The 27,526-nt window shown below is 45.5% G+C and overlaps 1 protein-coding gene across 1 annotated transcript in view; it reads left to right on the forward strand.

Annotated features, from left to right (window-relative positions):
• LOC122812116 overlaps positions 1-27,526 on the forward strand; it is a 1,581,175-nt gene that overhangs the window by 890,622 nt on the left and 663,027 nt on the right. The window lies entirely within an intron of this gene.

Raw genomic sequence — 27,526 nt, forward strand, 5'->3', positions numbered from 1 at the left:
AGGATCTACTTCATCCAGGACAACTGCTGTTAAAGACTGACAATACTATAGTCATGTGGTACATAAGCCAGCAGGGAGGCATGCATTCCTACCCCCTCTGCAGACAAGCCATGATTTTGTGGAACACAGCATTTGACTTATCAAGTACACCTGCAAGCACAATTCCTGCCCGGAAAGAAAAGTGCTCTGGCAGACTAACTAAACAGAAACCTCATGGATCCTCACGAGTTGAAACTAGATCCAGAAATTTTCAGCATAACAAGGAAATGGGGATGCCCAGACTTGGATCTATTTGCCTCCCCTCAACTGCCAACTGCCAACTACAGAGATTTTGTACAAGGATGTATCACAAGCTAGCATGGAAAGTGGATGCTCTATCTTTCAGCTGGAAAAACCTTACAGTATATGCCTTTCCTCCACTGCCTCTCCTCCCAAAGGTACTCCTCAAGGTCAGACACGAGAAGAAAAAAATTATCCTGACTGCCCCAGGCTGTCCGCCAGCACTGGTACCCAATCCTAAAGAGCTTGTCTCAAGGCCCAGCCTGGACTTTACCTCATTTACTGACCCAGCAAAGCAATCAGATGCTGCACAGCCAACCCAGAACCCTAAATCTGGCTGCATGGCGGATAATGTCACCATTCAGGACACACCTCTCTCCAAAGCAGTTATGAATGTTATTCTGGAGGCCAGGAGGCCCAGCACCAGAAAATCATATGCAGAAAAATGGAAGAGATTCTGTGCTTGGGACCAGGCACAAGGAACTGACATGCTTGTACCAAATATTCCTCAGATTTTACAATACCCAACTGAGATGTTGGACAAAGACCTATCCTTTTCATCGATTAGGATCCATGCCTCTTCCATTTCAGCTCATTACAATACGGACCCCCTATATTTTTCACATCCATTACTAAGGCAGTACCTCAGAGAGGCCAAAAACATAAGACCCCCAAGAAGAGCACCAGTACCTGCATGGAACCTCAACTTTGTCTTGGAATAGCTCACACTACCTCCTTTTGAGCCAGCCAATACAGCCGAGATAAAATTCTTATGGAAAACAGCTCTGCTCCTAGCAATAACTTCAGCAAGAAGAGTCTGAGTTGCAGGCATTAATGGCTGTGGAACCTTTTATTTTCCATCCAGACAGGGTTTCTCTAAGGACAAACCCAACATTTATGCCTAAGGTAGTATCCAGTGTGGCTCTCAATCAAGCCATTCATTTGCCTGGATTTTATCCAAATCCCCAGAATAAAGGAGAGAGACTTCTGCATTCTTTGGACATACACAGACAGCTACGCTTCTACTTGGACAAAACTAAAGCTTTCAGAAAGACTGAGCAACTTTTAGTGGCATATGCTCTGGGATCACAAGGAAAGGCCATCTCAAAGCAGACTATTTCAAAATGGATAGGAAACTGCATTCGTTTCTGCTATTCACAACATGGCAAATCAGTGCCTAAGGGCATTAGGCCACATTCGACCAGGGCAGCAGCCACCTCAGCAGCTTTCCTCAGAGGAGTATTAACCAAGGATATTTTGGAGGCTGCTACTTGGACTTCAGTGCACACTTTTACAAAGCACTACCACTTACCTCTCTACTCTAAATCCAGAGCAGGCTTTGCCACTGCAGTTCTGCAGGGCCTCGGCCATTCCTAATTCTATTTAGACAAGCCACCCAACCTCAGCTTTGGGATTCAACCCAAGTGTAATGACTGCGGTGAAACGCGAACATAATACAGTTGTGTACCTACCATAAATGTGGATGTAGAGTGTATTCACTGTTGCAGTCCAGGTTAACCACCTTCCCCCTTTTCTTTGCTGGACGTATCTGTACTTCTCTTTTCTTTACAACCTATGTGGTGTATTTGCTTGTAGATGAAGGTAGTTTATTTTAGTGTATGCTTTTTATAAGCAATGTTTTTAGTTTACCCTTTTGGGGGCACCTGACATCCGGGGCAAGAAAAACTGAAGAAAATGGCGTCTGCTGCATCTTGTATACCCCTGGTGCACTGACGTCAGGGAAGAGGCGACAACAACCAACGCCATACCAGGACTTTGGAATTCAGGCCGACTGTGGGTAGCCTGCCAGCAGGACAACCCAAGGGTAATGACTGCAGCAGTGAATACACTCTAACATCTACATTTATGGTAGGTACACTACTGTACTGTGCTGGATGTCATTCTTGAAGCCAGCGGACCCAGTACAAGGAAATACTATGCTGATAAGTGGAAAAGGTACTGTTCCTGGATTCAATCTAAAGGAGAGGATACAACTCTGCCATCCCTGCCTCTAATCCTGGATTACTTAGCAGATCTACTCCACAGAGGCCTATCCTTCTCCATTAAGATCCATGCCTCTGCCATTTCGGCTCATTACAACACTGAGCCACCTCTTCTTTCACCCTCTTATCAAACAGTTCCTGAGAGGGGCAAACAGCTTAAGGCTGCCAAGGAGAGCACCCACCCCTGCTTGGGACCTTAAGTTTGTACTGGAAAAGCTCATGCCCCCCCCCCCCCTTTGAGCCTGCGGCTTCAAAGGAGTTAAAATTCCTTTCTTGGAAAACTGCCGTGCTTCTGGCCATCACTTCAGCTAGAAGAGTGTGTGAGCTGCAAGCACTTATGGCTGTGGAACCCTTCATTATTTTCCTTGCTGCCAGGGTTTCCCTCAAGACTAACCCTTCTTTATGCCCAAGTGGTGTCCAGTGTGGCTCTCAATCTATCCATTTGCCAACTTTCTTCCCTAATCCTCAAAATAAAGGGAAAGTATCCTGCACTCTTTGGACGTGCACAGACAGCTCGGATTCTGCCTTGATAAGACTAAGCCCATCAGGAAATCTGACCAATTACTAGTCAGATTTGCACCAGGGGCAGAGGGCAAGGCCATTTCAAAACCATTTCCAAATGGGTAGCACACTGCATCCATTTCTGCTACAAGCACCATGGGATACCAATCCCTCTGGGGGTCAGAACGCATTCCACTAGGGCATCTACCTCTACAGCGTTCCTCAGGGGAGTCCCCTACCAGGGACATCCTGGAAGCTGCTATCTGGAGTTTTGTACACACCTTCAAGCATTACCATCTGCCTATCTTTTCCAAATCCAGGGTAGGTTTTGCAACAGCAGTCTTGCCAGGCATATACTAGCCAGCCCCAACTCTGACTGCCATCCTTCAGCTTTGGGAATCAACCCAAATGTGATTAACAGTGAAACATGAACACAGTACAGTTGTGGATAACCCAATGTGATGACTGCAACAGTGAATGCACTCTTAACATCTACATTTGTGTCAAATGTACACAACTGTGTACTTTTCAGTGATTTCTAATTTATCAAGGAGTGGAGGCTTGTCCTTGCATAGAGCTCTGCTGGTTTATTACAAATGCAGATATTGACTTATTTCAAGCTGGTACCAGTGGCAAATTGTGGTGTAGTTTGGTTTGAACAGCCACTGGTGATGACTAGTATTACTGAGTTATGAATAGGGTTGTACTGAACAGTTTGTAGATGGGCCAAGGATTATGGTGACTCACCTTATAGCTGTACTTTCGGTATGAAGATATCTTGCAGGAAACATCTATAACTTTCAGTTTGAATCGGAATAGGATGAGAGCAGTTGAAATACTTTTCTAAGCATATGAATACTTGATTGGGGGTCAACTATCCGTTTTTGGACATTGCTTACGAGTTATAGAATTTTCCAACATTTTGTTAGTGTGGAAAACTGATGTCCTGTCAGGAGTTTCCATGCGTTGTTTTGCCTGGACCTGGAATAGTGTGCTGAATTGCCCCCAGTGTGCATTCTTTAACTCCTGCACAATTAGATATAGAGTAAATCCTTACAAAATTTGAGCAAAAGATTGTGCTGTTGGCTTAGGTTCACTGTCCCACAAAATCTGTTGAACAAAAGTAAAGAGGATCGTCCAAAAGATCGTAGAGAATTCAATACTGCAGCAGTTGAAGCTCCCCCAGGCTTGAATGCATCTTACACTTGCAATACCTCTGGTGAGACCACCAAGGAAGGCCACCATGCTGAGTACAGCAGTTGCATGCTTGGGCTGAACACCTGCAAGCATCCGTTAATTTTCATGTTTCACTGTTGCAGTCATCACACTTGGGTTAACTGCCTGCAGGTAGCCCTCAGTCGACCCGAATACCAGTATTTCTGCGTTGGTTCCAGTCACTGCAGGACTGGCATCAGGTCGTCATGGGTATAAAAACAGGCAGCTGATGCCATTACATCAGTCTTTTTTGCCGAGGAGCCTGAAGCAGAAGCAGTTAGCAAGTGCTGGTCAGCTGTTGCCTGAGTTTTCTTTTCCAAATTGAATCATCCTGAAGTTTTCTAAAGCTAGCTACCCTGTTGGGGGATCCCTTTTTTCTTGCTTTAACCGATGTCCGAAAAAGTTCTCGTCTGTGGAAAGCAAATACCACACAGATTTCCATTCTTACTGCATCACCTGTTTAGGCCCAGACCACGACGTACCTTGCTGTTTTGTACTTCAACGCCCAAACTAACCATCATTGGGCCCTTATTGCCGCTAAATACTTTTGCTTTCGATCTCCATATTCCGAAATGGCTTTGGTAAGCCATCCGACTATCGATTTTCCGAAAAAACGTAAGGATAAAGACAGACCGCATAGGCCCAAAACTGCCGAAGAAACTTCCGTTAAGCTAGTCGCCAGTTCGCTGGTACTCTGTGAGGTGCTTTCACAGCCCCTGATAGCTGTTTTGATGGATTTGCAGGCCATTACAGAGACCTGTTTGTAGTCCGGTATGCTGCAAGACTGACTACGGAAAGGATGTCTCTACCTTGGATGGGTCCAGTGCTGCTGTGTAGACACTGGCTTCTGAGGAAGTTCTTCGCACAATCGATGTTTGACACAAACCGACTTTTCACGTCTTCAGTTCTGTCTAAAACTACAGAGAGTTTCTAAGGCCAAGAGTACGAGCTACTCCCAAAAAAAGACAACCCAGACTCAAGCACCTGCTTCCTTGCCACTGCAACTTCTTGCTGTATTCTGGGCTTTAGAATAGTTCCTGTTGCCAATTTCCTTACTTGGATAGAAGGAAGCTTCTTTGTTCACCAGTGGGAGTGGGGAGCTTTGAGCAGCCTATCTGTCCCTGGAGGAGTGATCTCAGCACAAGATCTTGTTGTTTATTGGCTGTTTTGGACTAATTCCTAGCTCTTTCAAGTCCCCTGTTTAAAAACCCGCTTTAGCATGGCTTTCTGTGATTTTGCGCATAACGCAGCATCGGGCAGCGCCTCCTAAACAGGTTTAAACTATTACCGGCTCCACAGTCTGCTCTTCACTTTCTTTTTGGAACTGATCTGTATCTCAAAAGAAGCACTCTGTTCTCACTTTATAGCACCTCACTTGCACTTAGAAGAAATTTAAAGCACTAAATCCTCTTATACTCTTCTAAATACTTAACTGATCCTCCTAGATCAGTCAAAAGTAGAAATAAATATCCTGACATGTCCAAAGGTCAGTTTCATGTGTACTCTCCAGTCCAGCTGGTAAATATGAGAATCTTAAGGCAGTGTTACAACTGCCTTATGTACACAGACAACCTTCTCCTCCCAACAAGCTCAAATATATGTGAGAGAATCAACTACATTGCCAAACTGGAGGCTGAGCTCTCTCGACCCATGACTGGCACAGTCAATCAGGAGAAGGTAACCACACACATCCAGTCTCACATAGACCTATAGCAACAACAAACCAAACACATAAACACACAAAAACATACTCTGAGGCTCTAAAAATCTGCCTAAGCAGCAGAGACCTCCAAAGCAGACACCCAAACAACTGCTACCCCACAATACCCACGTATCACACAGTCCACAAAGTCAGTGTGCCACACAGTCGCAGCCCTTAAGGCTAAGCAACACACCAAATACACTTGTAATAGTTGACGCTATAGTCAGACACTGACGTCCCACTCACCAGGCTGAACAAGGTCACTGTAAGCTGTCTGGTGCCAGGATCTGCCACATAACACAAGCACTCAGGTCACTCCAAAGCAAGTACAAATGTGACTGTCATTGTCCATGCTGGTGTGAATGACCTGAGACGTACCTCCCTGGACTAGGTAAAAAGAGACAGAGGAGCTCTTTGATTATGTAGCCCAGGCTGGTATGACCCTGACCTTGAGTAGCATCTTACCCTCACCAAGAATGATGCCACAGTATAAAGGCAAAATGATAAGTTTTAACAATTGGTTAAAATATTGGTGTCATTCAAAGGGGATCCAGTGTATCAGCCTGGGATGACATGCTCGACAAGCCATGTTGCTTCGCTAGGGATGGCTTGCACCTGTCACTAAGGCTCTTGCCACCCCCATAGTGCCTTTTTTAGGCAAGGCTCAAAAGACAAACCTACCTCTATAGACAATACAGGGAAAAAGAAACTAAGGGTAATGCTGCTCAACGCCAGAAGTCTAAACCTCAAAATGCACGCAGTCGAGACTCTCCTCAGTATGGAGAACATCGATGTCTGTGCAGTAACAGAGACCTGGTTCAAGGCTCTCGAAAGCACCCCAGCACTACCAGGTTATACTTCATACCATGCTTTTCAGCCACAAAACTCGGACCAAACCACAAAAGGAGGGGGAGTATCCATATACATCAAAAATACCCACACCTCCTGGTTAGCACTGCACGAAGCAACGGAAACCATCCACGTGCTACTAACAGTGGGCAAAACTGCCTTTCAGTTTATAGCCTGCTAGAGGCCACCCTCCCAAACTCGGGAACCCCACTCGGCCTTCCTGAAAACACTGGAGAACATGAAGGTCTCTCCAAACACCATCATATTGGGTGACCAACTACCCAAACATTGACTGGGTTATAACTACTCAAGCCCACACACCCTCGCCCAATGGTTCCTAGAATTTATAAACTCAAATGCTATGGAACAACTGGTCACCACCCCCACAAGAGGGGAAAACATATTGGATCTGGTCATCACAAACATAGGGACTCTGTTCCACACCAGAGGTATACCCCTCACTGGTAAGGTCAGACCACAAATAACTTCTCAAAAGCAAACTTCACACTTCTCAAAACTGAGGTGGTATCCTTCAAAGCCCCTGGGCCAGTGGAAAACACGGCTCAAACCGCAGAATCCTTCACAAACGCATTCTATGGACACCTACAGGAATGTATGGATCGTGCCATCCCAAATAAAACCAAGACTCACTCCAAAGGCAGGAGACTTGTCTGGTGGACCCCGGCCATAAATAAGCTATACAACAAAAGGAGGAAGCTACTACATGATGAAGCAAAATCCCAAAAAGGGAAGGCATCTCTGATCAGTATTGGCAAGAAGCTACGATCCTTCAAAATCATCTAAGACCAGCTTCAAAAGAAAAATTGCCCATGATACTAAGGACAATCACAAGGCCTTCTTTAGTTATGTCAGGAACCTGGGCGGCAACTCCCAGATATGCTCCGAGTTGGTGCAAAATGACAAAAAATACACTGAACCAACAGACATTGCCAACATCCTGGCAGACAGATTCAGTGCAAATCCCCCCCCCCCCCCATCCACCCCAAAAGAGCAAATCTCCATCCCAACAGAGTGTAAACTCCCAGACATCACAGATCAGGGGAGAGCTGCCCTCTCCAAAGCAAAACACACAGCGTCAATGGGACCAGACTGTGTCCCGGGATGCGTCTTACACGAGCTACAAGATGAATTTAACCCTCACATTAAGTCACTGTTCAAGCTCAGCCTTACCACAGGATATGTACCCAAGGAATGGCGTACAGCAGCGGTGGTCCCGCTCCACAAGGGACCCCCGGAAACTATCGCCCTATAAGCCTGACTAGCCTGGTCTGCAAAGCTATGGAGCGTATCATCATGGAACTCATAAACAATGATATTGGAAACCTTCAGACACTGGATCCTACCCAGTTTGCCTTTGTTAAAGGCAGATCTTGCCTCTTGAACCTGGTTGACTTCTTTGAAACGGTTACCAGGACCATAGACGAAGGGAAAGTAGTCCACACAGCCTACCTGGACCTTGCAAAAGCCTTCGACACAATACCCCACCCAGGTATCATAAATAAGCTCACTAGTGTAAATATCAACTCCTGTGTCACGAGATGGGTTGCAAACTGGCTCAGGGATCGAACCCACATGGTCAGAATTGCAGGTGCCTTGTCAGACTCTAAACCAGTTACAAGTGGAGTTCCACAAAGTTCAGTCGTGGGACCTATCTTGTTCGGTATTTATTTCTCTGAGGTGCAGGCAAACACGGGAGGACTATGGCTGACCAGGTTCGCAGATTACTGCAAACTGGGTGCCATAATACTCTCCGGCTGACACAAGCATACTCCAAAAGGGTCTCTCAGAGACAGATAACTGGTGCCAAAGTCATGGCCTGAAGCTAAAAAATGCATAGTCATCCCCTTTGGGAAAAACAGTGCCCACAGACTACCGCATAGGAGGTAACACATTAAGTACGGAAGAAGTAATTAGGGATTTGGGGACCCAAGTAGATAGTAATCTCTCCTTTGACGATCACATTGCCAAAGTGGTTAAAAGATCTTCTATATAGCCCACCTCATCACGAAAGGTTTCACATCTAAATCCAAGAGAGGTCTTTGTGCCACTATATTCATTACTCATCAGGCCCATAATTGAATACAGTACCCCATTTGGGATGTACCTTTACCCGACACCTGCAGCGACTGGAAAGATCCCAAAAGTACCTCACCAAGAGGATAAAGGGACTCAGATGCCCTATGCAGTTAGGCTAAAGAAACTCTAGCTCTACTCTGTTGCTTACTGCCTATTCAGAGGCGATCTGTGCCTGACATATAAAGCCATGTCCAGCCCAGAATTAATGGACATGCTCCACCTCAAGAAATCCAAATCCCTTAGAGCTACACGTTCTAGAGACTTAAACCTGAGCACAGAAATAAATAGGACATGCTTGAAAGACAGATTCATATCCCAGAGACTCCCATCACTCTAACAAAATCCCAGTCCAGGTTAGGCAGAGGGGCACTGACTTTCTTCAAGAGAAATCTTGACGAGTGGATGGGAGATCGTAAGTATACCCCCGGGATCTCTTCTGAGTCCCTGCTAGACAGAGGCACAATTAACTAACCGTAAAGGGACTATATTCTGTGACCTACTATTCATAGGCACAGTCTACAAATCTAAAAGGGTGGCGAAAGCCAAACACTCTGTGGCTAGGCTTATAAATGCCTTAGGGCAGATAGCCTAGTATCAACCTATGAACAACATCAAATGCTTAAATTGGTAGGAGACCTGATTATGCTGATTAGGGGAAGTCAGCCTTTTGCGGAGAGAGACCTGTCCCCCAGCAACTTTAACAGACCAAGAGTCTGACGACTGAGGTTTCTGAATATAAAGACATGCATTTATCTGCTTATTGAAAATTCAGATGCAGAGGAATCCATTCCCTCTGCTTCCCCTCCAGAGGATGTTTATTTTGGTGAAACCCTACATACTTTGAGAGCATTTCCACTGGGAATGCCAGGACTAGCCTCTGTCCAAAAAGAGACTCTCAGAATTTCTAGATTTGTCACAACAGACTTAGCAATACCTCCAGTTCTGGATGTTGTGGATGATGTTTTTATGGAATCCAGCCTAACTCCTGACCCCCTGCTGCAAGAAAACCAAATGGGTACTAGAGTCCCTGACTCACATTTTTCAAAAATCCTACTGACACAGGTCATTTCCCAGGGGCCTGAAGGTATAAAAGGAACTACAGCTAGGAATCCCACCCCGTCGGACAGGAACACCTGAGCTTTAGACAGATGGGGTTAAAAATGTATACACCTCTGAAACTCTCGCCATTAGGGCATTGAATTGCCAGTTTCACATGCTGAAATATCAGCAACATGTTATAAGCAAAACATTAGCTACCTTTACAGTGTGTGCAGAACTCGAGCTCTTGTAATTCTTTAATTTTCTGCAAGCCAAGTCAGTAAGCATACTTTACAGTGTGGTTTTGACACCCTAGAAACATCTTGCAGGGCAGCAGTTAATGGTTCTGTACTGAAGCCATGCTTGGCTTAAGGAGCAGACCTTGGCAGACATGTCAAATCAAAATTACTAGACACCCCTTTGAACAAGTACAATCTGGCACCAAAGCAGAAGAGGTTCTAAAAAAGATGGAAGACAAGGCTAACTCTATGCAGACAGTCAGATTTCTTGCAAGTGCAGCCTCCTAGATTCAGTAGTTATTGACCCTCAAAACATTGGTCCTTCCCAGCCCCCTCGAGGCCATCTCAAACTAGACCCAGAGGAAACAGACCCCTCCCCCCCAAGACTTTAGTCTCAGGGTATGCAGAGATCTAAGCAATGGAGTGCTTACACTTCAAAAACAGAGTGCTAAGCCACCCCCTTTCGGAAATAATTCAGACTTCTCTATTCCACTTTTCACCTCTGCCCAACTGCTCGTGTCCCTAGGAGGAAAACCTGCCCATCATGCAAAAAACTGGACCTCCATCACCAAAAACCAATGGGTCCTCAACATTGTGTCCCAGGGGTACAAATTTTACTTCCATTTACTGCTATCCCCAAAAGGGTTCCTAGACCTTCCTCCAGACCAGTGAGCAGAGGCACAAAACTAAGTTCAATCCCTGCTCTCCATAAGGGCAATTCAGCCTGTTCCGGCAGAACAGGTAGGTCAAGGGTTCTATTCCAAAATTTTCCTGATACCCAGAAAAGAGAGCACTTGATGCCCAATCGTAGATCTTTCCACTCTAAACACCTTCTTGGTGGTACCAAAATTCAAAATGTTCACCCTTCAGCCATTTCTTCATATGCTGTCCGAAGATGCCTGGTTAGCCACCCTAGACCTAAAAGAAGCCTATCTGCACATCCCTATCAGGGACTCGTGCAGGAAATCCCTACGGTTCAGGGCAGGATCTATGCATTATCGGTTCTCTGCACTTTCCTTTGGCTTATCCACTGCTCCCAGAGTATTCTCAAAATGCTTGGCTCCAGCCATTGCTTATTGCAATCAGAGAAAGTCAAATTTAACCATGCTTGGACGATTGCCTGATTCAGGCAGACAGGAACAGCTGTTGCAGCACCTGACATTTGTAAAGAACCTTACCTACGTGGGGTACACTATCAATGAAAAGAAATCAAAGCTAGTCCCCAGCCAAAAGATTGTATTCCTGGGCGCATGCTTGGGCACAGCATCCCAGATGGCATTCCTTACTCCAAGGAAAATCCTGCTGGCCCTAGGGTTCATGGCCGCATGCATCCTACTAATTCCATATGCCAGACTGCATATGAGGAAACTTCAGTGCTACTTAGTCTTTGGTGCCAACATTCTCCAGACCTGGAAACCATCATACCCTTGTCTAAGGACAGAGTTTTTTTGGTGGGGCAGCAGCACGCAACCCCAACAAGGGACTTCCCTTCACTCAGCCCGATGCTGCCTAGACCCTAACTGCAGACTCATCAGACTATGCCTGGGGGCACACCTGGACGACAAGTGCATTCAGGGCCACTGGAGCCAAAGTCAAATTCATCTGCACATCGGCCAAAAAGATGCTAGCTGTTCATGCTCTGACCGCTTTAAGGTCCCTACTCTCACCAGGACCCCCACTAATAAAAACAGACAACACAGTTGTGGTACATCAACAAGCAGGGGAGAACCCACTCATACCCACTCTGCATGCTAGCCATGGCCCTGTGGAACACCGCTTTGGACATGCAGATTAATCTGGAAGCTCCATTCCTGCCAGGCAAACAAAAGTCTGGCAGATGACTTGAGCAGAAATCTCCTAGACCCACACAAGTGACAAATCCCAGCACGTTCAGTATTCTAATCAAGAAATGGGGGACCCTAGAGGTCTTTGTCTCCCCCTGCAATCACCAGCTCAGCAAACTGCACCAGGACACCTCACAGCAGGGCCTGGAAAATGGACACCCTATCCTTCCATTGGGAAAACCTCTTAATCTATGCATCCCCGCTCTGCCTCTTCTCAAGAATATTATTCAAGATAAGACCAGACAGACCAAGGATAATCTGATTGCCCCGGACTGGCCATGCCAACACTGGTACCCACTACTGCGCTGTCTGGTGCCACTGTGGCACCTACCCTAGATCCCAACTCTCCTCACAAACCATGAATCTTGCAGCCTGATTCCTTGAATTCTCGCCCACTGACCAGCCTAAGCAAGCAGGTGGATGTCATTCTTGAAGCCAGAAGACCCAGTGCAAGGAAATCCTATGCTGACAAGTGGAACAGGTATTGTTCCTGGACTCAGTCTAAAGGAGAGGACACAACACTGCCCCTCCTTACCTCTATTCCTGGATTACCTAGCAGACCTACTCCACAGCGGCCTATCCTTCTCCATTAAGATCCATGCCTCTGCCATTTCTGCTCATTACAACACTGAGGCACCTCTCTTCTGTCATCCTCTTATCAAACACTTCCTGAGAGGGGCAAACAACTTAAGGCCACCAAGGAGTGCACCCACCCCTGCTTGGGACCTTAACTGGAAAAGCTCACTCTATCCCCTTTGAGCCTGCAGCATCAGCAGAGTTAAAATTCCTCTCTTGGAAAAAGTCTTGCTTCTGGCCATCACTTCAGCTAGAAGAGTGACTGAGCTACAAGCACTTATGGCTGTGGAACCCTTCATTATTTTCTATGCTGACAGGGTTTCCCTCAAGACTAGCTTCCTTTATGCCTTAAGTGGTATCCAGTGTGGCTCTCAACCAATCAATCATTTTGCCAACCTTCTTCCCTAATCCTCAAAATGAAGGGAAAAGGATCCTGCACTCCTTGGACGTGCACAGAGTACTCAGGTTCTACCTTATAGGACTAAGCCCCTCAGGAAAGCTGACCAGTTACTAATCAGCTTTGCACCAGTGGCGGAGGGCAAGGCCAATTCATAACCAACAGTTTCCAAATGGATAGCACACTGCATCCATTTCCAAGCACCATGAGAAACCTGACCCTCAGGGGGTCAGAACACATTCCACTAGGGCAACTTCTACCTTGACAGCATTCCTTAGGGGAGTCCCTACCAGGGACATCCTGGAAGCTGCTACCTGGAGTTCTGTAAACATTTATCAAGCATTACCACCTGCCTATCTCTTCCAAATCCAGGGTGGGTTTTGCAACAGCAGTCCTGCAGGGCATACTAGGCAGCCCCAACACTTCAGTCTGCCTTCCCCCTTTCTTCAGCTTTAGACATCAACCCAAGTGTGATGACTGCAACAGTGAAACATGAAGAACATAGTACAGTTGTGTACACTTACCGTGAATGTAGATGTTAGAGTGCATTCACTGTTGCAGTCCTGGTTTCCCTCCTTCCAGCCCCCTTGTATCTCCTCTGTCTGTTGCTCACATTTGGGGCAAGAAAAACTGATGCAATGGCGTTGGCTGCCTGCTTTTATACCCCTGACCTGACGTCAGTTTTAGCGACAGCAACCGATGCAGAAATACTAAGTCTCTGGTATTCGGGCTGACTGAGGGCTACCTGCAGACAGATAATCCAAGTGTGATGACTGCAGCAGTGAATACACTGACATCTACATTTATGTTAAGTGTACACAACTGTAATGTACACGAGCTGCTAAGCAGGAGTTGGCAGCATCCCCTGCGTTTTCTTGCATGTGGAGGTACTTGCGGACTAGAACCAGGTGGCTGCTACCTGTCTGCAACCTGAGGTCTCCCCTAGTCAACACCATAGCCAAATCTAGGCCCATTCTCAAAGACAAAGTAACCTATTTATTTGCCCCAGCCTCAACTCTGGGCTGAAGCTGCATTCCTCAGGCGTGCCTGCTAGACTTATTCAGATTAGCTGAGATTCTCATGGATTTTGAGACCTGGGCAAGTTCTACCCTGAAAAAATATCCTGTCTTTTGAACACTACTTTTTACAGGAATCTCTCCTGTAGAGAGAGGAAACCATTTCAGCAGTTGTCAGGTTCATCTTACTGAGAATGATGAATTGGCAGGGTCTGTTTAGCCATCAAATGACATTTGCACTGAACAGCTAAATATTAAGCTTGTCCATTGAACGTTCATTTCAGAGAACAGCAAAGTAACCAGTTGGCCAACACTTGTCTGCCCTTTTCCCCACTGTAGTGTGATTGCTGAGTTGGTATATATAGTTGGGGGGGGGGGGTGGCAGTGAAATCCCCTACCTGGGTAGGGAGAAATACTGCAGTGTCTATGATGGGAAGTGTTGGCCAACTAGTCACTTTCCCTGTCATAAAAATTAATGTTTGCTGAATGAATAGTCTATGGATAGGGTTTGATTAGCCGTTCGATGCAAATGTCATTTGGTGACTAAACACGGACCGAAGCTGACAAGTCAATCCAGTTGAAAACTGAACATGTCAGCTCTGGCTCACTACCTTAGGATTTCTCTTTGGTGAAATTTTACATAACATGAAAGCCCTTTAATTTGGAAAGGTCTGGAATATCCGCAATCCACGAAGAGGTTCTGAAAGTTTCTTAACCTCAGCCCTTGCATTTCTCCATTTCTGGAAATTGTGAATGATGTGGTCCCAGGCATCCTTGCAAGCTGACTGCAACGTCTTGCCCCAAGGAAACCTGTTTCTTCAAAGAGAGTGCTTGACTCTTGCAATTATCTGTTAAGAGCCCACTAGTGGAGCTTAAAGTGGTCTGTTCAAGTTCCAAGAGGGTCCAAACGCTGCTCTCCTCCCAAATGTTAAGGAGACTAGGGCTGCTGTTCAGTTTGGGAAGAAGGTTTACAAGTCAGCTGACCACGAGTGCTTTGAAATGCCAGTAGATGATTGAAATAGTAAGAGTCTCTGCTGGATCAAATGAGGCTTAACCCATTCCCTCAAGTGGAGCTCTGGAAATCTGCAGTGTAACCACCAGTGGGTGAGTCTAAGCTTTTGGATGAAATCATTGTCCTCGTATTTTAAAGAAATGTTCATGTCTAGAACAATATAGTTTACTAAAGAAATGTTAAGTTATCACTTCAGTATAAAATAGTGATATCCTGTAGGTTCTAGGGCTTGAAATGGATTTTATAAGACAGCAACTATTAAATCTGATAATTTTCATTCACTCCTCATGGGTTCTGATCTGACTCGTGCCACTTTTTACAGCTTGTGGCCTACTACAAATTCTTGAGCTCCTCCCTTACCTACCCATAATGCTTTTGTCCCCTTCCATACATTGGATCTTTTGCTTCTTTCGCGTATGGACGTGGTCACTACTGCTCTCAAGCGTTAATTTTTTTGCCATATTTAAATCCATTTAAATATATAATTTCCCTTTCTATCTTAGTATTCTTTATATTCTCCCGTAGCCCTACGCTTTTTGTAAGGTAACTTGATACCATTGCTGGTTGTTTCTGATCCCTCTACCATTTTACCAGTAACCTTTACAACCATAGTTGGTAGTACTTTTCCTTTCTACTAAAGGTTAGAAAAGTTTTTTGCTTTACCTCTTTGATTATGGCGAAAACCTTCTGGTTTTAAGAAGTGCAAGTAGGGTGGGCACAGGATTCTCTTATCCTGAAACTCACGGCTCTTGCTTTTATTGTCTGGGCCTTGCCCATTTAGAAGTCGCTTGTGATATTTGACATTTGTTGACAGGGATAGTCCTACTGGGCAAGTGCCCTTTTTTCAGCTGAGGCCCGGGGAGAAAAGCTCCACAGTACAATTGAGCAAAAATTACAGAAATTGACTTGATATACAACAATAATACAGTAGAGTACAGGATTGTAGTAGAGGACAAAAAAATATACAATAGGGTTAAATGAGCAGCTGCTCTTTTAGGTACAAGTTAAAAAATCAATACATTTAGTATAAGGGATTTATCTTTGAGTAGTGACAACAAGCTAGCAAAAAGAATATACCCTAAGGATAGTCCTCCATGGAAAACTGTGCTTTTCAAATGCTTATGTTTTGCAGCAATAGTGTGTTTAGTTGTGAAGTAGTTGCAGGTGGGATATTTGCAAGCCTTTTAACTTGAGGGCTTGACTGGACAGGAAAAAGTGATTATGAAGGGACTTCTACCAACTAGTTTTTCCAAATTACTGGCTATAGCTTAGCCCTCCAATACAGACCAGAAAGTCAAGGAAACAACTTGCTTAATCTTCCACTACATGCTTTATTTAATCCTGGTAAGGAGCTGGCCAAAAAGGTTTTCAAATGGTTGGATGTGAAGTCCAAATCTTCTGATCAGTCTCCTTCACATACTAGGTCTGCCTTTTCGGAACTGGTTCTCTTGGGGCTAAAACAGCTCCCCCAGTCCTGATATGCATCCTCTCTGCACCTGGTCCCCTCTCTGCTTCCTTCACCCTATTTAGAGAGGTGTCGACATTCAAGATCTCCCTGCATAGCTGCTGCTTCCTGTTCTTCCAGGAGTTTGAGGCAGATGTGGATAGAATGAAGTCTTGTCAGTGTAGATATAGACCCATTTGGGTCAGGAGACTGTCTGTAGTACTACTCCACTGATCCCAGCTGTTTCTCTGATCCATCCTTCAGTTTGAACCTTTGGATCCAAGCCTTCCGGGACTGTCTCTTGGATCCAAAAATGTTGTCTTCGGATCCAGTTACTTCAGTGTGTACAGGCTCTGAAGCTGACTGATCTAGATGACTGCAGGATTCGAAGTGCTGTTGATGGTTCTGAGATGCTAGTCTACTCCAAAGCGGTTGGAGCATTCCGTGTCCCTCAGAGTATCAGCATTGGACAGGTCTGCTTAGACTTCTGCCTCAGGTGGACTGCCTTCACGTCAGGAGACTGTGGTCTGGAAGCATGCTGCCTTTGCTCCATCGACCTCCTCCTCCCAAGGGCTTTCTCCCTTTGAGATGGTATAGCTCTCGTAGAATTCAGTTTTCTTACTCTTATCTACCTTCCTTGGTTCCCAGATGTCTCTGTACCGTGAGATTTATCACTCTACTACACAGGGACAGCCAGCCCGAAGCCTCCAGACCACCTAGCAGGGTATCCTTATTCCTTCTGATACTTCCTGGAACATCCCACCGAGGAAGTCTTTAGGAAACGAAGGTGCAGAAGGGAGGCACTCGCCTCCCCCTGGAGTCAATCACAGAAGATACTGATTTCGATGAAGGGGAAGGATCCCCAAGATCACCACCTGAGGTCTCCTTTAGAGACATTTTGGAGATTCTTAAGCAAAGGGATGGTTGGTCTACCTGAACCCTTCCCAAGAGGAATCTATATTCCTGGAGGCTTTTGAGTCTGGCCCATCTACTTCCTGGTTAACTCCACCCGCCAAAGAACTCGTTTATTTGATCTTTTGGTGGGCATGAAAGTAACCTGATTCTATTGAGCCATTCCCCAAGAGACCAGATAGGATCCTGGCACCACCCAATGGGAAAGTTTTGGAGCAAGTGAGTACCAGTAGAGGCCATGGATGTCCTTCAAGGATGCATCTGCAGTCCTTACAAATGGGTTGTCCTGTCGTCAGGCAGACCTTCGGTCGGCCGGATTCTAAAGTCTGGGTCTGGCCTCTGCTGGTGTCGCACTTCACCCGACGTTATAGCGGCAGTTCTTCGGGTATAAAGGCATCAGCAGACGCCATTTTCCTCAGGCTTTCTTGCCGCGTGGCGCCCGAAGCAGAAGCTGTTCGCAAGTGCCGGTCGGTCAGAACCAGAGATTACTACTACCGAAGACTTCTAAAAAGCTAAGTACCCCGTTGGGGACTCTTACTTGCCTCAGCCGATGTCAGAAAAAGTGAATATAACTGTTTAACTTGTGGGAAACAAATACCTCATAAAGATTTCCACTCTTACTGCTTACCTTGTTTAGGCCCAGACCACGACGTAGCAGCTTGTCTAGCCTGTGCTTCTTTTAGCCGACGGACGCTTAGACGTCGGTCGGAATTTGCTGAGGAGTTTTTCGGCTCCGCTTTTGCTTACATTATGCCGTCGGATCCTCGGACTACGCAAATTTCTAAAAAGCGCAAGGAAAAGGACTGACACTCGCGGTCCGCGGTTTCGGCCGAAACCGTGGTTAAGCCAACCGCAAGTGTCTCTGTTTCGGCTGAAACCGAGCTCGCGGTTCTTCCTTCAGCCGAAAGCTTACCTCCTACCGAGGCCTCATCCAACCTGGTTGAATCGGCTTCTGAAATCCCACCTGCTCCTGCAGGTTCCCAGGATTTATCTGATACTATCCCCTTGGATATTTCTATCCCTGCACGTGGAGCTGCTAGGCCACCTGCAACCATGTCGATTAAGGCTTTTGCCAGGGCTAAAGCAGCTAAATCTGCCAAAACTGTGCCTGCTAAGACCCCCTCTCACAGGCCTAGCTCTAGTTCTCAAATGCTTACTCTAGCAGAGGGTCTCGTTTCTTTGATCCGGGGATCCCAACCTCACCCAGACAGGGCCTCTCACCCACCTCCAGAGAAGAGGCCTAGAGCAGAGCCCCCTGAGCCAGTTTCTACAGATGACGACTCTGATGATTCAGATAATTCAAACCCTCCAGAGGGCCCTTTCTCCCCTTATGAAGACTCTGATGCTGAAGAGTCCATTCCTTCTGCCTCTCCGCCTGAGGAATTTTCCTTTGGGGAAACCTTGCATGCTATGAGGGAACAATTTCAGTGGCAGGGCCAGGATTTTTCAGACTCTAGAAAAAGGCTTAGAACCTTTCTGCATTTACCACAGCATAGGCCTTTAGCCATCCCTCCAGTTCTTACTGTTGTGGATGATGCATTTAATGATGCTTGTACTGCTCCTGATTCACTTCCTCCGGCCCCTGCTAAGCCCGATAGGTACTACAGGGTTCCGGACACACATTATCATTTGTATAAGGCTCCTTTTGCAGATTCCGAAACTATCTCCCAGGGACCTAAGGCTGTAGCAGCTACCTCTGCCAAAAACCCCCTCCCCTCTGAAAGGGAATCCAGGGCCTTAGAGAGATGGGGTAAAAAAGTTTACACTTCTGCTACTCTTTCAGCTAGGGCCTTGAACTGTCAATTCCACATGATCCAGTATCAAGAATTTGTTAGACCAGTTAACTAAAAAGCTGTCCTCGGATGAACCATTAGACAAAAAATCTGTTCAGGAAATGGTACATAACATTCAGCAGGTCAGTAACCATTCTTTAAAATGCGGCTATGATGCACTGGAGGCTTCCTTTAGATCAGCCATGACTGGCACAGTGATCAGAAGACATGCATGGTTAAAAGAGCAGGCCTTACCAGATCATGTTAAATCAAAGCTACTAGATCCTCCCATGGACAAGATCAATTTGTTTGGCTCTCCTGCACAACAGGTGCTGAAGAAGATGGAAGAGAAGGCAAAATCTGTCCAGACAGTCAAAGATTTCTTACAGGTCCAACCTCCAAGGTTTAGCAGGAATTGGCCCTCCAAGAATTGGTCCTTTCCAGACACCTCCAGAGCTCAGAGAGGCAGGAATAGGCGCTCAGGCAAGGGTCAATCCAGGGGTGCCTACAGGGGACGTCACTGGCAGGCTAACAACCAGCGAGGTACAGCCACAGATACAGCCACTACTACAGGACAATCACAGTGACTTGGCTCTAGCACCGCCTACCAGGGAACAACTAGAAGCACCCTTAGGCGGGAAGCTAGCCTTATTTTCAGTAAACTGGCATTACATCACAGGAGACAAGTGGATTTTGCAGACAATAGACCAAGGTTACAGGTTTCACTTCCATACTCTACCAAGGAAGAGAGGAATGCCAAACCTACCTCCAAATCAAAAGGCAGAAGCTCTAAAGCAAATAACTCACTTACTAAGGATGAGTGTTGTAGAAAAGGTACCATCTATGGAGCAAGGACAAGGATTTTACTCCAGGCTCTTCCTGGTACCAAGAAAAGAAAACCAATGGAGACCTATTCTCGACCTGTCCGCTTTAAACACATACCTCATTGTCCCAAAATTCAAAATGCTGACCCTACAGCAGCTTCTTCCCATGTTGGGCAAGGAGTCTTGGCTGGTAACTCTAGATCTCAAGGAGGCATACCTGCACGTCCCCATACGACCAAATTGCAGAAGATACCTCAGATTTCTTGCAGGATCAGAGCATTATCAATTCTCAGCATTGCCCTTTGGCTTATCTACTGCTCCCAGAGTGTTCACGAAATACCTGGCATCAGTAATTGCTCATTGCAGGCTTCAGGGAATTCAAATCTACCCTTACCTGGACGACTGCCTGTTACAAGCGGACAACAAAAACAAACTAGCAGAAGACTTGAAAAGGGTCATTTATCTACTGCAAGCCCTGGGATACACAGTCAATATAAAGAAGTCAAGGCTGATACCATCCCAAAGGATAACCTTTTTGGGTGCAGAGCTGGAAACATCAAAACAAATGGCATTCCTAACAGTAGAAAAACAGGAGCAACTCCCTCTCTACTTCTTGGCATTAACAAAACAGAACCAGCTAACAGCAAGAAAAGTCCTGCAAGCCTTAGGTTTCATGGCATCCTGCATAATATTGGTTCCACATGCCAGACTGCATATGAGAAAGTTACAGTTGTACCTAAGGAATTTATGGTCTCAGCACAGGCACAGCCTAGAAACCCAAATTCCAATAATCCCGTGCCTGAAGCAAGAATTCAAATGGTGGGCTCAGGCCTGTCAATCAAACAAAGGACTGCCCTTCCACAGCACTCAACCAAGCCAGACCATCACAACGGACGCCTCAGACCTCGGTTGGGGGGCACACATGCTGGACAAGTGCATACAAGGCTTATGGACTCAAGACCAGCTGCACCTACACATAAATCAAAAGGAAATGCTGGCAGTAAAACTGGCAATTCAGACCATTTCTTCGACAAGGTCAACTGTTGATAAGGACAGACAACACCACAGTTATGTGGTACATCAACAAACAGGGAGGCACACATTCGTACCCTCTATGCCGGATGGCAATGGACCTCTGGAATGTGGCCCTGAGCTTCAACATTCAGTTACAAGCAATTTTTGTGCCAGGCAAAGAAAACATACTAGCAGACATACTAAGCAGAACTACCACGGATGCCCACGAATGGATGCTACACCCGGACATATTCAAAACCATTACAAGAAAATGGGGACTACCAGAAATAGACTTATTTGCATCCCCACGCAATCACCAACTGAAGAAATTCTGCACAAGGACGTACCACCCACTTGCTTGGAAAGTGGACTCCCTATCTTTCAGTTGGAAAAACCTGACAGCATATGCATTCCCACCACTTCCTTTGATGCACAAGGTGCTGTTGAAGATCAAAGAAGACCGTCCAAGGATCATCCTGATAGCTCCAGACTGGCCAAGGCAACATTGGTACCCATTACTGAGGAGCATGTCTCAGGAACAAATATGGCCTCTACCCCTGGTTCCCTTATTGTTAACACAAAACTACAGCACCCTGCATCCAAACCTGAAAACACTGCAGCTGACTGCCTGGAACATTGCATAAGACCAAATAACCCAAGTTTATCCCAAAGGGTTAAAGACATTATCTTGGAGGCTCGCAGACCCTCAACAAGAAAAAAATATTCAGCAAAATGGAAAAGATATCACATTTGGAGTACTGCAAAAGGAGAAAATGTGTCACTGGTAAACATAGCTAACATCCTGGAATACTTGGCAGAGCTCTTCCACAACGGCCTGTCCTATTCTTCCATTAAGATTCATGCATCAGCTATTTCAGCAGAATACAACTTGGATCCTCCAGTCTTCTTACATCCTCTGCTCAGGCAGTTTCTGAGAGGAATTAAAAATGTAAAACCACCTAGGAAGCCACCATTGCCAGCATGGGAAGTGAACTTTGTGCTAGAAAAGTTGACACTCCCTCCTTTCGAACCAGCAGCAACAGCAGAATTACAATACTTATCATGGAAAACTGCTTTCTTGCTTGCAATCACTTCAGCAAGAAGGGTATCTGAGCTACAGGCATTAATGGCAGTACAGCCCTTCCTGATCTTCCATCAAGATAGTGTCCATGAGAACAAATCCTACTTTTATGCCAAAGGTGGTCTCCAGGGTATCTTTAAACCAAGCTATCCACCTACCTACATTCTTCCCCAACCCACAGAACAGGGGAGAAAGACTGTTGCATACCTTGGATGTACATAGACAATTACGTTACTACCTGGACAGGACCAAGGGCAATAGAAAAACTGACCAGCTACTGGTAGCATATGCAACAGGAATGGAAGGAAAAGCAATTTCAAAACAGACAATCTCTTAAGTGGATAGGAAATTGCATTAGATTTTGTTACTCCTACCATGGGAAGAAAACTCCAGAAAACATCAGGCCTCACTCTACAAGGGCTACAGCCACTACCACAGCTTTTCTACGAGGGGTGGCTACCAAAGACATTTTAGAGGCTGCTACTTGGAGCTCCGTGCGTACATTTGCCAAGCATTATAATTTACTTTTATACTCCAGATCCCGAGCAGGTTTTGCCACTGCTGTTTTGCAAGGGATCTTAACTACACCATAATCTTATTTCTCTGAAACAGAAAATGATGATTTCTGAATATGCAGAAAATAAAGAATTGCAGGAATTATTGCATGCAGCTGAACAGGTTGGAAAGCATACTTTGCAATGTGGTTTTTGACGCCTTAGAGGCCTCCTGCAGGGCCACAGTTACTGGATCTGTGATTAGGAGACATGCCTGGCTAAAGGAACAAAATTTGCCTGATCATGTTAAAGCTAAATTGCCAGATGCACCTTTACAACATAATACTCTGTTTGGTATTAAGGCAGAAGAGGTCTTTAAGAAAATGGAAGACAAAGCTAAGTTTATGCAAACTGTTAAAGATTTCTTACAAGTGCAGCCATCAAGATTCGGTAGTCATTGGCCTACAAAAAATTGGTCCTTTCCTGTGTCAGAGCTCAAAGGGGCCAATCCAGATGCACAAATGGTTCCAGATACCAGGCACAAGATTCACGCAGGACAAAGCAATGGGGCGCATCTACCTCCAAATCAGGAGGAGATAAAGCGCAAACCTACAGCAAACAATCCCAATGACTTCCCTCTGCCTACACCAAGCACTTATCTTTTGGCAGCACCCTTAGGGGGGAAATTAGCACTTTTTGCTCAAAATTGGCAGTTAACCCAGGACAAGTGGGTACTAAACATAGTATCACAGGAAACAGATTCCATTTCCACACTCTGCCAATGGCAAATGATTGGCCAGATCTGCCCAAAAATCAATGGGTAGAGGCACAGAAACTGGTTACGTCCCTCATGGATATGGGGGCCTTTCAAACCAGTACCAGGAACAGGAAAAAGAACAAGATTTTTATTCAAGACTGTTCTTGGTACCCAGAAAGGACCAGGCCTGCCGGCCAGTACTGGATTTATCAATTTTGAACACATACCTGGACGTTCCAAAATTCAAAACGATGACTTTGCAGCAGCTTCTGCCCATGCTGGGCAAGAATGCTTGGCTGGTGACATTAGACCTAAGAGGCATACCTGCATGTCCCAATAAGACAATCGTGCAGAAGATACCAAAGATTCAAGGCTGTCTTAATGCATTACCAATTCTCTGCAGTGCCCTTTGGCTTATCTACTGCACCCAGGGTTTTCACAAAGTGACTGGCACCAGTAATTGCATTTTGCAGACAAAGTATACAAATATAACCTTACTTGGACGACTGTCTCATTCAGGCAGACAGCCAATGACATTCTTCAACACCTGGCGTTTGTGAAAAGGCTTCTAACATGCCTAGGGTACACAATAAACGAAAAGAAATCACGACTGGTACCCTCTCAAAAGATAACATTCCTGGGTGCAAGCTTGAATACAACTGCCCAGATGGCTTTCCTCACGCCAGACAAAGACAACTGACTTCTTCAAACTGGCAACAAAAACCCAGTTATCTGCAAGACATATTCTGCAGGCTTTGGGCTTCATGGCATCCTACTGATGCCATATGGAAGACTGCATACGAGGAAACATCAATGGTACCTAAAAAGTTTATAGAGTCAACATTCTCAGTCTGGAAACTGATTCCTCTTGTACCCTGCCTTCAACAGGAATTTCTATGGTGGGCAAAGGCATGTCACCCAAAACATGGGACAAACCTTCACTCTACCCCCTGCCAGCCAAACCTTAACCGACGCATGAGATTATGCTTGGGGGGCCTACATGGCAGGGAAGATGCATTCAGGGCATATGGACCCCAAAATAAATGCATCTACATATCAACCAGAAAGAGATGCTAGCTGTTCAAAATGCCCTAACAGCCTTCAAGGACTTACTTCATCCAGGACAACTACTGATAGACGGACAACACCACGGTTATGTGGTACATAAACAAGCAAGGGGGCACACACTCATACCCCCTTTGCAGATTAGCCATGGCACTGTGGGACACAGCTTTGACCCACCAAATACATCTTCAAGCTCAATTCCTGCCAGGAAAGCAAAAGTCTCTGGCAGACTAAGCAGAAACCTTCTGGACCCTCAAGTGGAAACCGAATCCACAAGTCTTCAGCATGAGAACAGAGAAATGGGGGGGGCCCCAGACATAGATGTATTTGCCTCTCCTCAAAATTATCAATTGAAAAGATTCTGCACAAGGACTTATCACAGACAAGAATGGAAAGTGGATGCCCTATCAGTTTACGCCTTTCCTCTGCTGCTTCTTCCCAAGGTCCTCCTAAAAGTCGGACGAGAAACCAAATATGGTATTAATTGCCCTGGACTGGCCCAGCCAATACTGGTACCCAGTCCTAAGGAACTTGTCTCAATACCCAGCTTGGACCTTACCGCCAAAACCTCAACTACTGTCCCAGCAAAACAATCAGATCCTGCACAATCAACTCCAAAACACTGAACCTGGTGGCATGGCTGATCATGTAGTTATACAAACAACTCCTCTCAGTGAAGCTGTGATGGATGTCATTTTGGAAGCCAGAAGGCCTAGTACTAGAAAATCTTATGCTGATAAATGGACGAGATTCTGTGCTTGGAATCAAGCACAAGGAACTGATACAGCAATACCAAATATTCCTCAGATATTACAATACTTAACTGAGATGCTTGACAAAGGCCTATCTTTCTCATCAATTAAAATCCATGCCTCTGCCATTTCGGCTCATTACAATACAGAGCCACCAATCTTTTCTCATGCTTTACTAAAGCAGTATCTTAGAGGAGCCCAAAATTTAAGACCACCTAGAAGATCACCATTACCTGCATGGGACCTCAGTTATGTATTGGAAAAGCTCACCCTTCCTCCATTTGAACCAGCTGCTACCTCTGATATAAAGTTCTTATGGAAAACAGCTCTGCTACTAGCAATTACTTCAGCAAGTAGAGTTTCAGAGCTACAAGCCCTCATGGCTGTAGAGCCTTTTATCATATTTTACCTGGACAAGGTGTCTGAGGACAAATCCTACATTTATGCCTAAGGTGGTTTCCAGTGTGGCTCTTAACCAAACAATTCATCTGCCAACCTTTTATCCAAATCCGCAGAACAAAGGGGAAAGAATTCTGCATTCCTTGGACGTACACAGACAGCTAAAATTCTACTTGAGCAGGACTAAAGCTCTAAGAAAAAACTGAGCAATTACTAGTGACATATGCTGCAGAGAAGGCAAGGCTATTTCAAAGCAGACAATTTCAAAATGGATAATTCACTGCATCTGTTTCTGCTACTTACACCATGGTAAACCTGTACCCAAAAGCATTAGGTCTCATTCCACCAGAGCTGCAGCTACTTCAGCAGCCTTTCTCAGAGTACCACCAACCAAAGACATTCTAGAGGCTGCTTCTTGGAGCTCTGTTCACCCCTTTACAAAGCATTATCATTTGCCTCTCTACTCTGTCCAGGGCAGGCTTTGCCACTGCAGTTCTGCAGGGCCTTATAGCCGCACCTAATGCTGTTTAGCTCCAGCCTCCCAACCATAGCTTTGGGATTCTACCCAAATGTAATGACTGCAACAGTGAAACACGAAGAACATAGTACAGTTGTGTACACCTACCATAAATGTAGATGTTAGTGTATTCACTGTTGCAGTCCAGGTTACCCTCCCGCCATCCACCTTTCATTCTGGAGTTTCTTTCCTTCTCCGTCTTCTACAGCCTATGTGGTGTATTTGCTTGTAGATGAAGGTAAAGTTTATATCGATGCATATATATATATATTTATGTATATATATTATGTATATTTTTGCTACCTTTTGGGGGGGCACCTGACATCTGGGGCAAGAAAAACTAAAGAAAATGGCGTCGGCTGCATGTTTTATACCCCTGACGTCATGGAAGAGTAGACAGCAACTGACGCAGGACCCAAGACTTAAGAATTCAGGCAGACTGAGGCCAACCTGCCAGCAGATTACCCAAATGTAATGACTGCAACAGTGAATACACTCTAACATTTACATTTATGGTAAGTGTACACAACTGTACTTCTCTGAGAAACAAGGACCTATTTCAGGCAGATCCTCCCCTGATCCTGAACTGTACCTGTGGGCTCATTAAGGAGGGACTAGCTTACCCTTCTGTCAAAGTCAGTCTTTCAGCCACTTCTGCATGCTTGCCTTTACAGCCGCCGCCTCTTTCCAGATTGGATGTAAAACTTTTCTTGAGAGGGGTCTTGAACATCAGACCACCAAGAAAGCCCATCCCTGCTACCTGGGACCTCAACTTAGTGCAGGAAAAGCTTACCTTACCCCCTTTTGAGCCCACCAGTACAGCATCACTTCAGATGTGCACATGGAAGACTATCCTATTAGTGGCCATTGCCTTGTTAGAAGAGTGTCTGAATTACAGGCCGTGATGGCTGGCCCTTCCACAATGACAGGGTTACCCTATGCACTAACTTCTCCTTTATGCCCAAAGTATGTAACAAACTATCCTTAAACCAGTCCTTCCCCTCCCATACTAACTCCATGGAGAGGATTCTCCATTCCCTTGATGTACATAGGCAACTGAGGTTCTACTTGGACAAAACCAAGTCTTTCAGAAAGTTTGACCAACTATTCATTACCTTCCATACCAGTGCCTTGGGTAAGGCAGTCTCTAAACAAACCATCTCCTGGATCAAAAAGTCTATCCTTTTTTGCTACTCATCACAACCCATTGCCTCAATTAGTGCGAGCATGGCTATCTTCTAAGGCCTTAATAAAAGGACTAGACACAGCTTCCATCATGGAGGCAGCCACCTGGTCCACAGTCCAAACCTTCACTAAGTGCTACAAGCTGGACCAGGTCTCTAGAGCCAGGGCAGGATTTGCCAGGGCAGTCCTGCAAGGATTTTTAGAATCCTCCACCTTGGCCACCTCCCAACATTCCTCCTAGCTGTGGTACTCTCCTACAGTAAGAATACTGCAGCATGGGAATAGGACATAGAATAGTTGTGTAAAATCTTACCATAACCATAGATGTCCTTCTCTTCCATGTTGCAGTATTCCTTCCCACCCTTCATGCCCCTGATATCCTCTCTCTCCTCTGGTGTATCCTCTCATTACAGGCCAATTTCTACAGCCCTGCAGGGTCATTTGCTTTTGCTTCTCCTTGGGCTTTTGTAGTCTCTTCTCTGGACTTCAGGTTCTGAGGTCTGTGTGTGCCGATGTCACATTTATACTCCATGGTCTGTGGC

This window comes from Protopterus annectens, chromosome 9.part0, assembly GCF_019279795.1.
Source record: "Protopterus annectens isolate FY-2018-M chromosome 9.part0, PAN1.0, whole genome shotgun sequence".
In the NCBI taxonomy this organism is placed as follows: Eukaryota; Metazoa; Chordata; order Ceratodontiformes; family Protopteridae; genus Protopterus; species Protopterus annectens.